General features: G+C 44.2%; 1 long non-coding RNA gene across 1 annotated transcript in view; it reads left to right on the top strand.

The window, feature by feature from the left end:
* The window catches only part of LOC121921014, an 11,575-nt gene extending 1,794 nt beyond the window's left edge, over nt 1–9,781 (top strand). The window contains exons 2-3 of the long non-coding RNA XR_006101820.1: nt 7,701–7,778; nt 9,668–9,781. This is a non-coding gene — a long non-coding RNA (uncharacterized LOC121921014). The remainder of the gene's footprint in view (nt 1–7,700; nt 7,779–9,667) is intronic.
* Nucleotides 9,782–10,765: the final 984 nt, after the last annotated feature.

The raw sequence follows: 10,765 nt of genomic DNA, 5'->3' as shown, positions 1-10,765 counted from the left end.
TTCGGCGCTATTTTACACGGAATCGCGGCTTTTCCCCATTAGCGCCTATGGCATTTCGGCTTACGAAGGCTTTTCGGGTTACGAAAGCGGCCGCGGAACGAATTACTTTCGTAACCCGAGGCACCACTGTAGTTTAATTGGAGGTTATCAGTGCATGGACTGCTGTGGCCAGGTTCTCTGTCCAAGAAAGGCTGTAGCTGGCACATCCATTGAAACTGGTGCCAAGCACTCCATGCTACAGAGTCCACTTGGGCCTTCAGTGACAAAGGGCTGAAACAGATGGCCTTTTAAAGCCTGCTTCTGGGTGTCTTGGGAGCACAGCGTTTATATACCATTCTCCGAAGCTGTCCAGAAACCACCTGGAAGCCACCTGGAAGCCAAGTGGCTGCCCAAACATGGGCAGCTTCAAAATGCTCCAGTGGCATGGTGTTTACATGCCACACAACACCAGAGCATCTTGAAGCCATCCTGGGGCTGCGCCTGGGCCAGCAAAGGCTCCTCTTTCCTGTCCCAAATAAAAGCAGGTCGTTCTGCTCTTATTTGGGCTGGGTTTAAGGCAGACTGGGCTGTGGCATATGTTTGCCATGGCCCCAGTCCATTTTTGGCAGGGGTAGCTTCAAGCCACTCCTTCAGGGCTGTCTGTTCCACCCCTATGATGGATTTATCGATGCTTGAACTCTATCCCATCTTCCACTTACCCTGTTAGCCCAAAAGAACCAAAGTTCGTCCCAATCATACCACAGACCTTCACCCTGCTCCTTTGTAATGCCAGGTCAGTGAGGTACAAATCTCACATAATCTATGATTTGTTAGAGGAGGAGAATGCTGACCTGATTTGTTTTACAGAAACCTGGCTGGAGGAGGATAGCAGAGTGACCTGGGCTAAGGCTCTCCCAGCCAGGCCTACTGTCAAGGAGCAGGTCGGGGAAAGTGGGGGGGAGGAGTAGCCTTGGTCCATAAATGTACCATCACGTTGACCAGGAGACCTGTCCGGAAAACAGAGCTCATCGAGTGTATTTACCTGACCCTGAAGGCTAGGGACAGTCTAGAGCAGTGGTTCCCAACATTTGTTGGGCCGCAACCCCCATTGCGGGCGAAAGTCCCGACCGCAGCCTTCCTCATTGGTTGGGAGGCCAGGAAGGGGCAGGACTTTCGACCGCCTACAAGCCACAGCGGCCTTTGTGGCTTGAAGTTCCGCCCCTTCCTGGCCTCCCAACCAATCAAGGAGGCCACCAGTGAAGACTTCCACCTGCAAAGGCCGCTGGGGCTTGTAGACCCATCCTTGTCCCCTTCTTCCCGCGGGTGCCTGGCACCTGCAGGGAGAAGGGAAGAGGAGGAGGCGGCCCCGGCCCTTTCCCTTCTCCTTGTGGGTGCCTTTGCTGGTGCCGGCAACCTCAAGGAGAAGGGGCCGGGGCCGCCACCGCCGCCTCCTCTTCCCTTCTCCTTGCAGGCACCAACAAAGGCACCCACGAGGAGAAAGGAAGAGGAAGTGGTGGCCCCAGCCCTTTCCCCTTTTCCTCGCGGGTGCCTTCACTGGCGCCTGCAAGGAGAAGGGACGAGGCAGCAGCGGCGGCCCCGGCCCCTTCTCCTTGCGGTTGCCGGTGCTAGCACCGGCACCCACGGAGGAAAGAGGAGGGGGGCAGGGGAATCCCAACCTGGCAACCCCCGAGAAAGGGTTGAGCAACCCCCAGGTTGGGAACCCCTGGTCTAGAGCTTCTGTTAGTATACCATCCACCCCGTTGTCTAACAGACTCCCTGGCCAAGCTGACACAGCTGGTCTCAGAGCTGGTGTTGGAGTCTCCCAGGCTTTTGGTCCCAGGGGACCTCAACATCCTCTTCGAGGCTGGCTCATCAGATCTGACAGGTGCAGCTCAGGAGTTCATGACCTCCATGACAGCTATGGGCCTGTCCCAAATTGTCTTGGATCCAACACATTGTGCTGGTAATACACTCAATGTGGTCTTTAGTGTGGATCATGGGCAGAAGTAGTTCAGATCCATGGGCAGAAGTAGTTCAGATCTCTGCCCTGTCATGGACGGATCACTCTCTAGTCAAAGTGGGACTGAAGGCTACTACCTACAGCCCTCTCGGTGGTGGAGGATCTATTAAAATGGTCTGCCCTCAAAAGCTGATGGAACCCAAAAGGGATTTATGATTGGGAAGAATGGTGATTCTGTCAAAGCCCTGGTTGATACCTGGAATAACAATCTTACCAGGGCCCTAGACAATATCGCTCCTGTGCGTTCTTTCCAGCCCGCTTCAAATAAAAAAGCCATGGTCCACAGAAAATCTGCATCAAATAAGTGGGCTGTGTAACAACTAGAGCACTGCTGGCGGAAAACCCAACGTTTATCTGACAAGACATGCCAAAAGAAAATGTTGGGTTCCTATGGAGTGGCAATAGACGCAGCAAAGAACTCTTTCTATGCTGCACGTATTGCGTCCGCAGAGTCTCGTCCAGCAGAGCTGTTCAGTGTGGTTAAAGAGCTAACTCAACTGTCTCCCACCGTGAACTCTTTATTGCAACAAACTAAGGCCTGCTGTGATGTTTTTAATGACTTCTTTGCGGATAAAATCTCTCAGATAACATTATGACAAAAACAGTAAGAGAGATGTCCAATGACTTCGTGGACTGTATTAAACTGGATCATTTTGAGTTTGTAAATACTGATGAAGTGGACAAGCTCCTTGGAAATGTAAGGAAGACGACGTACCCTCTCGATCCTTGCCCATCATGGTTGACCGCTCAGGGAGGGGATGCAATGAAAATATTATTACAACTTATAATTAATGCATCCTTCAGGAGGGAATATTTCCATTTAAATTAAAACAAGCAGTAGTAAGACCGCTTTTAAAAAACCCTCCCTAGATCCCCTGGTAAGAAACAATTATAGACCGGTCTCTCTCTTACCATTCTTGGGCAAAGTGATCGAGAGGGCAGTTGCCTCCCAACTCCAAGCTGTCTTGGATGAAGCCAATTATCTGGATCCATTTCAAACCGGCTTCAGGAAGGGATACAAAACTGAGACGGTCATGGTCGCCTTAGTCAATGATCTCCATCTGGGCATTGACAGGAGAAGTGTGACCCTGTTGGTGCTCTTGGACATCTCAGTGGCTGTTGATACCATAGACCATGGTATCCTTCTGGAATGCCTGAGGGAGTTAGGTATTGGGGGCACTGTGCTCCAGTGGCTCCACTCCTACCTCTCGGGCAGATTCCAGTGGCTTCATGTAGATATTGACTCATATGGAAAACAAGAGGGAACCCTATGGCACCTCATAGCTTCATTGTCATGGGTCTGAACAGGCCTCCCCCCAATTCTGTTCTCTGGAACCAGCCCTCTAGGTAGAAGCATAACCACCATAAAACAGTGCCTCCTACTCCCATCCCATAGAGACAATCCTGTAAGATACCGCAATCAATAGTAAAAGCAAGCCACTAGGTAATACAAGAATATAAACAGGGTACTTTCCCTGCCTTTCCTCCAGATTAAGTAATCAGTCAGGGCAACTAGGGCCATTTCAGTGTCATACTCTGGACTTAAACCACACTAAAATGTTTTAAGATAATTTTTTTTCCGCCAAGAATCCCAGAAATTGCCCAGATACCACATGCTCAAGCACCTTGCCCAAAAGGGGATTATTTTGAATAGGGTGGTAGTTCCCATACACCTGTAGGCTCAGGGAGGTCTTCTTCAGGAGAGGGTGCTTCTACTTCCTTTAGAGCAGCAGACACTCCACCCAACATAGACAAGTGAAGAATTTGCTGGACCATAAAGATTTGCCTGAGTTTGGCTTTCAGCAAATATCAGGCTAGTTGAAATCATGCATCACTACTACATCACTCCTTTCTGAGTGTGTGGTCATCTGTTCTAGAAAAGCATCATCCAGTTCCTCAGTCTCACTTGGAGGTCTGAGGTAGACACCCCTGTTATTTTTTCCCTTTAATTTTTAACCAAATGCTCTCCACCTGGCTTCCAGGATTTATGTCTTCAATCTCTTTACAGGTATAAACATCCCTGACAAATAATGCAACTCTTTCCCACTTTCTGTTTGGCCTGTTTTTCTTTAAAAGGTTATACACCTTTATTACAACATTCCAATCATGAGATTCATCCCATCCATATATTTGTTTCACTTGCACATGATGTCTCTTTTTGAAAACTTTTCACATGCATGAAGTAAAAATAACAAGGGCCACCACTCTTCACAGTTTCCACATCTTTCTGTTTAATTTTGATATGAAACGGCATAACAAATCATTTCCCCCTGTATTTGTTAGTATAGAAAAATGAATAAGGCTTATATCATATAAAGCTAATTGTGACCTTAGCAGAGTTTAGTTTTAATAAAGTCTATTTATTGTTTCTTCTCTTCTGTCATGCAAATGGCTTTTTTCCAGCCCTTGAATTCTCCTTTCCCAATAATGGGCCTGCATTGATATAGCACTCTGAAAAAATCTTAACAAGCTTTGACTGTGGTTATTAGCTGCCTGGGAGGCAAGAAGATTTTATTGCTAGTTCAACAACAAATTATGAGAAGTGAGGGAACAAGACTACATACAAAGAAGAGGAGATACATGAGACCAAGCCTTGACCATATAAAACAAGCAATAGGTCAGGCTCAATAATTAAGGGCTCCACAGGTATAGAAAGAGAAGTGGACTCCTAGTGCAAAGATGCATTGACTCTAGGGATTTATGATTAGGCACTTGCCTCTTGTACTGGCCAGAATTGCTTTATGTCAGCAGAAATACCCTTTGGTTGATCTCTGATGTCAGAGATCAGATGACAGAGTAACCTGTTAGCTGAATTGTTCTGCTGGCTAACATCTACTAGCAGAAGAATAGAAAGTGAATGGAGAAAGGGCAGTGTGAGGGAGAAGCCAAGTTATATCACATCTAAACCTCCTCCAGCCCAGGAACATACTGACAATGCTTATGTGAAGCAATTTCCAACATGGATAGGCCAAGAGGGATTTGGGTTCAGCATAGTTTTAGCCAGCCTAGTGACAGATCATCTCTCCCTTGGTCATCTTTGGCACTTAGGACCATGCTCATAAACATATTTTTCATCAGAAGTCCAAATCTACTCAACTTGTAGGGGACTAACTGCATTATTTCTCAATGAGTTCTGACTAAACCCTCTTCCTTCAGGATTAATTTCAATTTCTGGCATTACTTTGAATAAATCATTTCTACCCAAGTTAGAATGTACCTGTAGAAACACTCTTTAGGAGGTAAATATGTCCTCCTTCCCTTTAGACATTCTAGCATCATCAGCTACTCCACACAATCAGTTTTACTTGATCATCTAAGGGATCATGCTCCAGCGCTGATCGTGCTGGAATCACAGTGACCACATGGGCCTGCTCCTGATGTGGGCTTCTGCCATGGTCCCAAACGGGGCTGCTGGCAGGAGTGGATTATATCTGCTCCTGTTTGGCCCAAATCTTTTTCGTTGGCATGGCCTCAGCACAGCTATAAGCTGTATTCGGGGCGGGCATCATGTAAATGGCATGCCCCCATTGTGGCCTGAAGCTACATCATTTTGCTTGTCTGTTTTGGGCCTAAGCTTATAAGACTAAAACTAAATCCGTAGAAGGTATATTTCCTGAGAATTTGCTACCATCATTAAAAAACAACAACAAACAAACGAACAAAAAACCCTGAGCTGCACACTGGGACAGCTGTGAGGGTGTCACTCTGAAGTCAGAATTGAGACAGTGGCTGAGGTGGCAGGTGGCTCATCCTGTGAGAGTGAAGTCAGCATAATTGCTACAAAGCAGGAAATGAGTGAATTCAGGAAGATGTAGATGAGCCCTGGGTGTTTACATTCACACCACCATAACAAAAGTCCCTCTTTTTCTAAAACATGCTTTTGGAGCTGAAATGCTTTGGGATTCTTGGCCAATCGATTAAGATGACCAGATCCAAGAGAAAACAAGATCCCTTCACTTTTAGCAGTTGTACAGAAGAGGGAATCTTTTTTAAAAAAATTAAAAAATTATTGTACAAATTATAACAGCAAAACACAAAACCAAAATACAAAGGAAAAGAGGGAACCTTTAGTAGGTGTGGGTAGTTGTGAGTGTTATAGCTCCTTAAATTCCTTTACATTGTTATTGAAGTTTCAGAAGCCCTATCTCCTTTTCTATCTGGTTGTCCTACAATCAAGCCTGGCTTCTGAGCCCAACTAGATAATTTAGATATAATTACCAGAAGCATATAGGTCAGGGAAGCATTTATCACGATTGTTATGTGCAGTAACGACTTCCACTTAGTGGTACATTTCTCAGTTTGCTACATGTCATTAGCTAGAAGTGAATTACCGTGGTTGAAGAGACACTGGGTGTGAGATGACTCCCTAGACCCATTAGTTGTTCCCTGCAATGTGACAAATCCAGATGCTCTTCTGGCATTTGAAGGGGCAAATATTATTTATAGATTACTTGCATATCAGCACTGCATCCCAAAAGAACTTCTTTGTCACTGCATAAGATCATCAGATGGGAGTGGGAAAGAACAAAAGTGTTTCCTGAAAGATCGTTTGAACAGGAAAATAGGCCATGAAATGCACATGAAGATTCATTATATATTTGCTTACAAGTTAAATGAACAATACTTCTTTGGGTTATCTCTGGAATGTGTAACTGGAAGTCTAGGGGGGCTGTATTAACTTCCCAGGACTCCTGGAAGGGCTGTATCCCTACTATACCTTTTCCTGCAATAAAAGTAAAAGCTTTTGCTCCCCAAATACTCCCAATCACCCTTTAGGAGACATGGGACATTCTCACCATATCTACCACCCTCCCACAGGGAATTTTTTAGCATTTTGAGAGGGGGGGGGGGGGGGGGGGGGTCCAAACACACTGGAAATGCCCTGCAGCTCTATATAAGTCATTTTGAAGCAAAAAATATTTTTTGCAAAAAACAAAAACAAATGGGAGACAAGAAAGATGGCTCTGGATGGCTGTATGTAGCCCATGAGTCACACTTTGCCCATCCCTGAAGTAGTTAGATGAAAACCTAATTGCTACATGAAATAGATGTTTTGAAAGCTATGCCTGATCTATGAGCTCATGCTGGTGGATCTATTTTTCAGAAACAAAAATGTCAAGAGACTCCAAAAGTGTCCCAAGAATAGTACAGTGGGCCCTTGGTACCCACTGGGGCTTGGTTCCAGGAACTCCTAGGGTTACCAAAATCAGTGGATGCTCAACTCCCATTGAATACAATGGAGTAGTAAAATGCTGTCTCTTATACTATAAAATAGCAAAACCAAGGTTTGCTTTTTGGATTTTAAAAAAGATGTATTTTCAGTCTTTGAATCTGTGGATGCAGAATCTTCTCAAGATTGTCAGTATATTTTATTTATTCCATGATGAAATCAAATGGTCCTCAGTAAAGAGTCTTATGACTTGAAATATGTTTGACCAAAGATATCGTAGTCAAGGCTCTTTCAGATCTCCTCTCTTTTTGTTTTTTGTTCTGGTGTGTTCTCTTCTTTTTTTATCCTGCCATCCCTGAATTAAACCAAAGCACACTATTCAATGCTCATTGGAACCACTTTGAACTGTTTTCAAAAAGTAAAATATGAAAGTGGGATATACAGTGGATTGGTATAAAGAGAACTTTTCAGCAATGCCAAATCAAATTAAAATTGATCAGACTCCTTTTTCTCTGTGTTTGCTTATTTTAGAAGAATGCTCAGCAGTGAAGACCTGCCGAGGTCTCACACCAGTGGGGAACGGAGACAGAGGCTTTGTTTGATTTGAAGGTTGTCGACTCAGGTTTCACTGCAGCTAGAAAAGATAAAGCAGCTGGAAAACACTTTAGCACTATGTGAAATGAAGAGGATGCAGCTGGCAGGAGCATTCAGTCTTGAACTATTTTTGGGTATAAAAAGTCCATTTAAAATGTTATGAAATGGACCAAGTAACTGGAATGTTTAACTAAATGCTTGAAGGGGGATTATGAAAAATTGGAAACATGGTCTTAAACTAGTCTAGATTTAGGAAATGTATACACTGGCCATTAAAGCTGGCATGGAGGCAGAGGTGGGGCATAGCATCTGCGCAACACACAACCGACTCCACCCCCAGGGTGCCCTGATGCCACAAGCCGCTCCACACGGCATACTGCATTATGACACTCATCTGGTGCTGCGTCCATATGATGCAATGCCGAAGGAGTGCCATATAGCTGTGACAACATGGCTATGGCGCCCTTACAAGTCGTCCCTTAGGGGCTGTATGTACAGCCCCTTAGTGAATTACCTAGAGCGGAGACACTGGATCAATGGGATTTTCCTATGTGTATTCACTATTCAACAATTAATTCAATGGGTCTACTCTAGTAGTGGCTGTTCAAAGGCGCTACAAGATCTCTCTAAATACTCTTCTACAGTCTAACATGGCTATGTCTTTGAATTCTACCACTATTTTGGAGGAAAGAGCTCAGAACCTTGCATAATTCCTTTAACATTTATACTAAAACCTGAAGTGGACTTATTGCCCATGACACAGAAGCCATCAGCCACCACTAGTTAAGGTGTGTTGGCACAGCTGCCTCTCCTATTCAAGCAGCAAGAGAAAACCTTCCCTGACCAGTGGAAAGAGTTTTGGAGAGGGGATGGTTTAATCCTTGTCTCACTCTTTTAATTTGATGAAGATGCTCCATGGAAAAAGATAAGTTTGGGAATCTGTGAGGGTGAAGAAGAAATAAAGATGATTGTGTGAGAGAGGAACGGCCGGTACATGCAGACCAGCACTAAAAGCTGCCTTGTGGGTGGCATGGGGGTGTGGTGTACACATGACGTATGCTCTTACACCACCCCAACGCCACCCATCTGCCCACAAGTGGGCTGGCTTCATGGCACTCCGGCGGCACGATGTTTAAATGCTGTAAGCTGCCCAGGTGCCATAAAGCCTCAGCAGCAGCAAAAAGGGCGTCCTTTAGCCTGTGCAAAAAGAAGTGACATTTTGCTGCCTCTATTTGAGCTGGCAAATAGCTGGATCAGGGCTGCAACATGTGGGTGCTGTGGCCCCAATCTGCCATTCAAAGGGGCAGCATGAAGCCATGCCGTCAGGACCATCTGTTTCGGTCCTGAGTGTGTGGGGGGAAATTAGCACAAAAGGCTTAATGTATTCAGTTAATTATGAATAAGCTTTTTACAAATTCAAATCAATTATAGTTACAATGGAAGTTTAAAAAAACTTACATTTATGTTTAATTGCCACTGAAATCTAAGTTAAAGACTACTAGAATCCTTACCAGAATGAAGCTGAAAAAATACCACCACTGATTTTCTCATTCTCTCCACCACCACCACCACCACTTGAATTTCAGAGAAAAGACAAGATTTCCGTGAATTTTTGAAAATCTAATTTTTCATCCATCCCACCAAAACCTCTCTTTCCTTTTCTCTTTCCTTCACAGTTTCCACAATGGAAAATGTTACAAGAAAAGATGCATAATGGTAACCAAAGACTAGTTACAGAGGCACTATAATGTGGTTTAAAGCTAAGGTGTCTGCAGTTCCACACCAAGAAATATTAACAGTCAGTTTGTCAGTCCCAGTGGGCCTACTGTGAGCTCAACAGAGGCCAGTAAGACTAGTTCAGCTCAAGCCATGGAATAAAACAGCTTTCCTTTCCTTTTTTTCAGGAGGTGTGTGGTGTGTATTCCTCTGTCAGCTCAAAGTCCAGGGCTTTGACGTCAACAGGTGGTCATTAAGATCACAGCATCAATAAAATTAGATGCCCTTAAAGTCTACCGAAAATGAAGCTGAGGATAAAAGTGAACTTCAAAATTTAGCATGTATGGAATATTTAACCTTTAACATGTTTAAGCATTTGGTCCAGACTAATGAATTTCAGTCAAATTCAATACAAGATTTAATCATATCATCATCAAGGAAATGAGTGACCATGGGTGAGAGAGAAACAGAACAGAGCTGACGCAGTTGCACATAACAGAAAATGCTGCAAATACAAAATTGGAGGTGGGAGAAAGGAAAATATTACAGTCTGTTACTAGGCAGCTGTCTTTTGAAAGCACAAATGCCAGGCCCTGTGGGAATCCTAACAGGAAATTCTTTCAGCTAATATTAAAGTCTGCTGGAGTATTGCTAATCGATAAAGAAGCATATGACTCTCATTGGAAATTCGGTCCATTGCTCCCCCTCCCACAGCCTTTTCATCCATTCTATTTATATTCAGTAAAAATTTACACATTTATAAAAAGACAGTCATGACATATTGTGGAATACGTGCAACTAAGGAGGGAAGATTCATTCTGCATATAAATAGTACACCCACCTGAGCATATTGTATTTTTCTTTTTAATATGACTTCCTCCAGGGACATAATTGCTGGTCAGTGCTTTAGGATAGCAACCATATGGGTAAAATTTAAGTTCCCTGATACAGCAAGGAAGAGTCATGCAAGACAACAGACTTAATGTATAGCTGGTGCAAATGTGGTTATATATCTGGAACCATCAAGGGCTGGAGATAATAGCCAACCTGTTATAGAGGGAACAAGGCAAATAGTGCAAAGACACCACAGTGGGAGGCAAAAAACCTTACACAGGCAACACTAATGCACGCATGGGAAATAAACAGGATTAACTGTTTATCGCACCAGATTGGGTCCATGAATGCACCCTCACACCGCAGCCCCAATTCAGCCTTTCAAGGGTACAACAAAGCAAAGATGATGATGATGATGATGATGATGATGATGATGATGATGATGATGATGA

This window comes from Sceloporus undulatus, chromosome 2, assembly GCF_019175285.1.
Source record: "Sceloporus undulatus isolate JIND9_A2432 ecotype Alabama chromosome 2, SceUnd_v1.1, whole genome shotgun sequence".
Taxonomy (NCBI): domain Eukaryota; kingdom Metazoa; phylum Chordata; class Lepidosauria; order Squamata; family Phrynosomatidae; genus Sceloporus; species Sceloporus undulatus.
The sequence above is the reverse complement of the archived record's forward strand: the minus strand, read 5'-3'. Positions and strand labels throughout refer to the sequence as shown.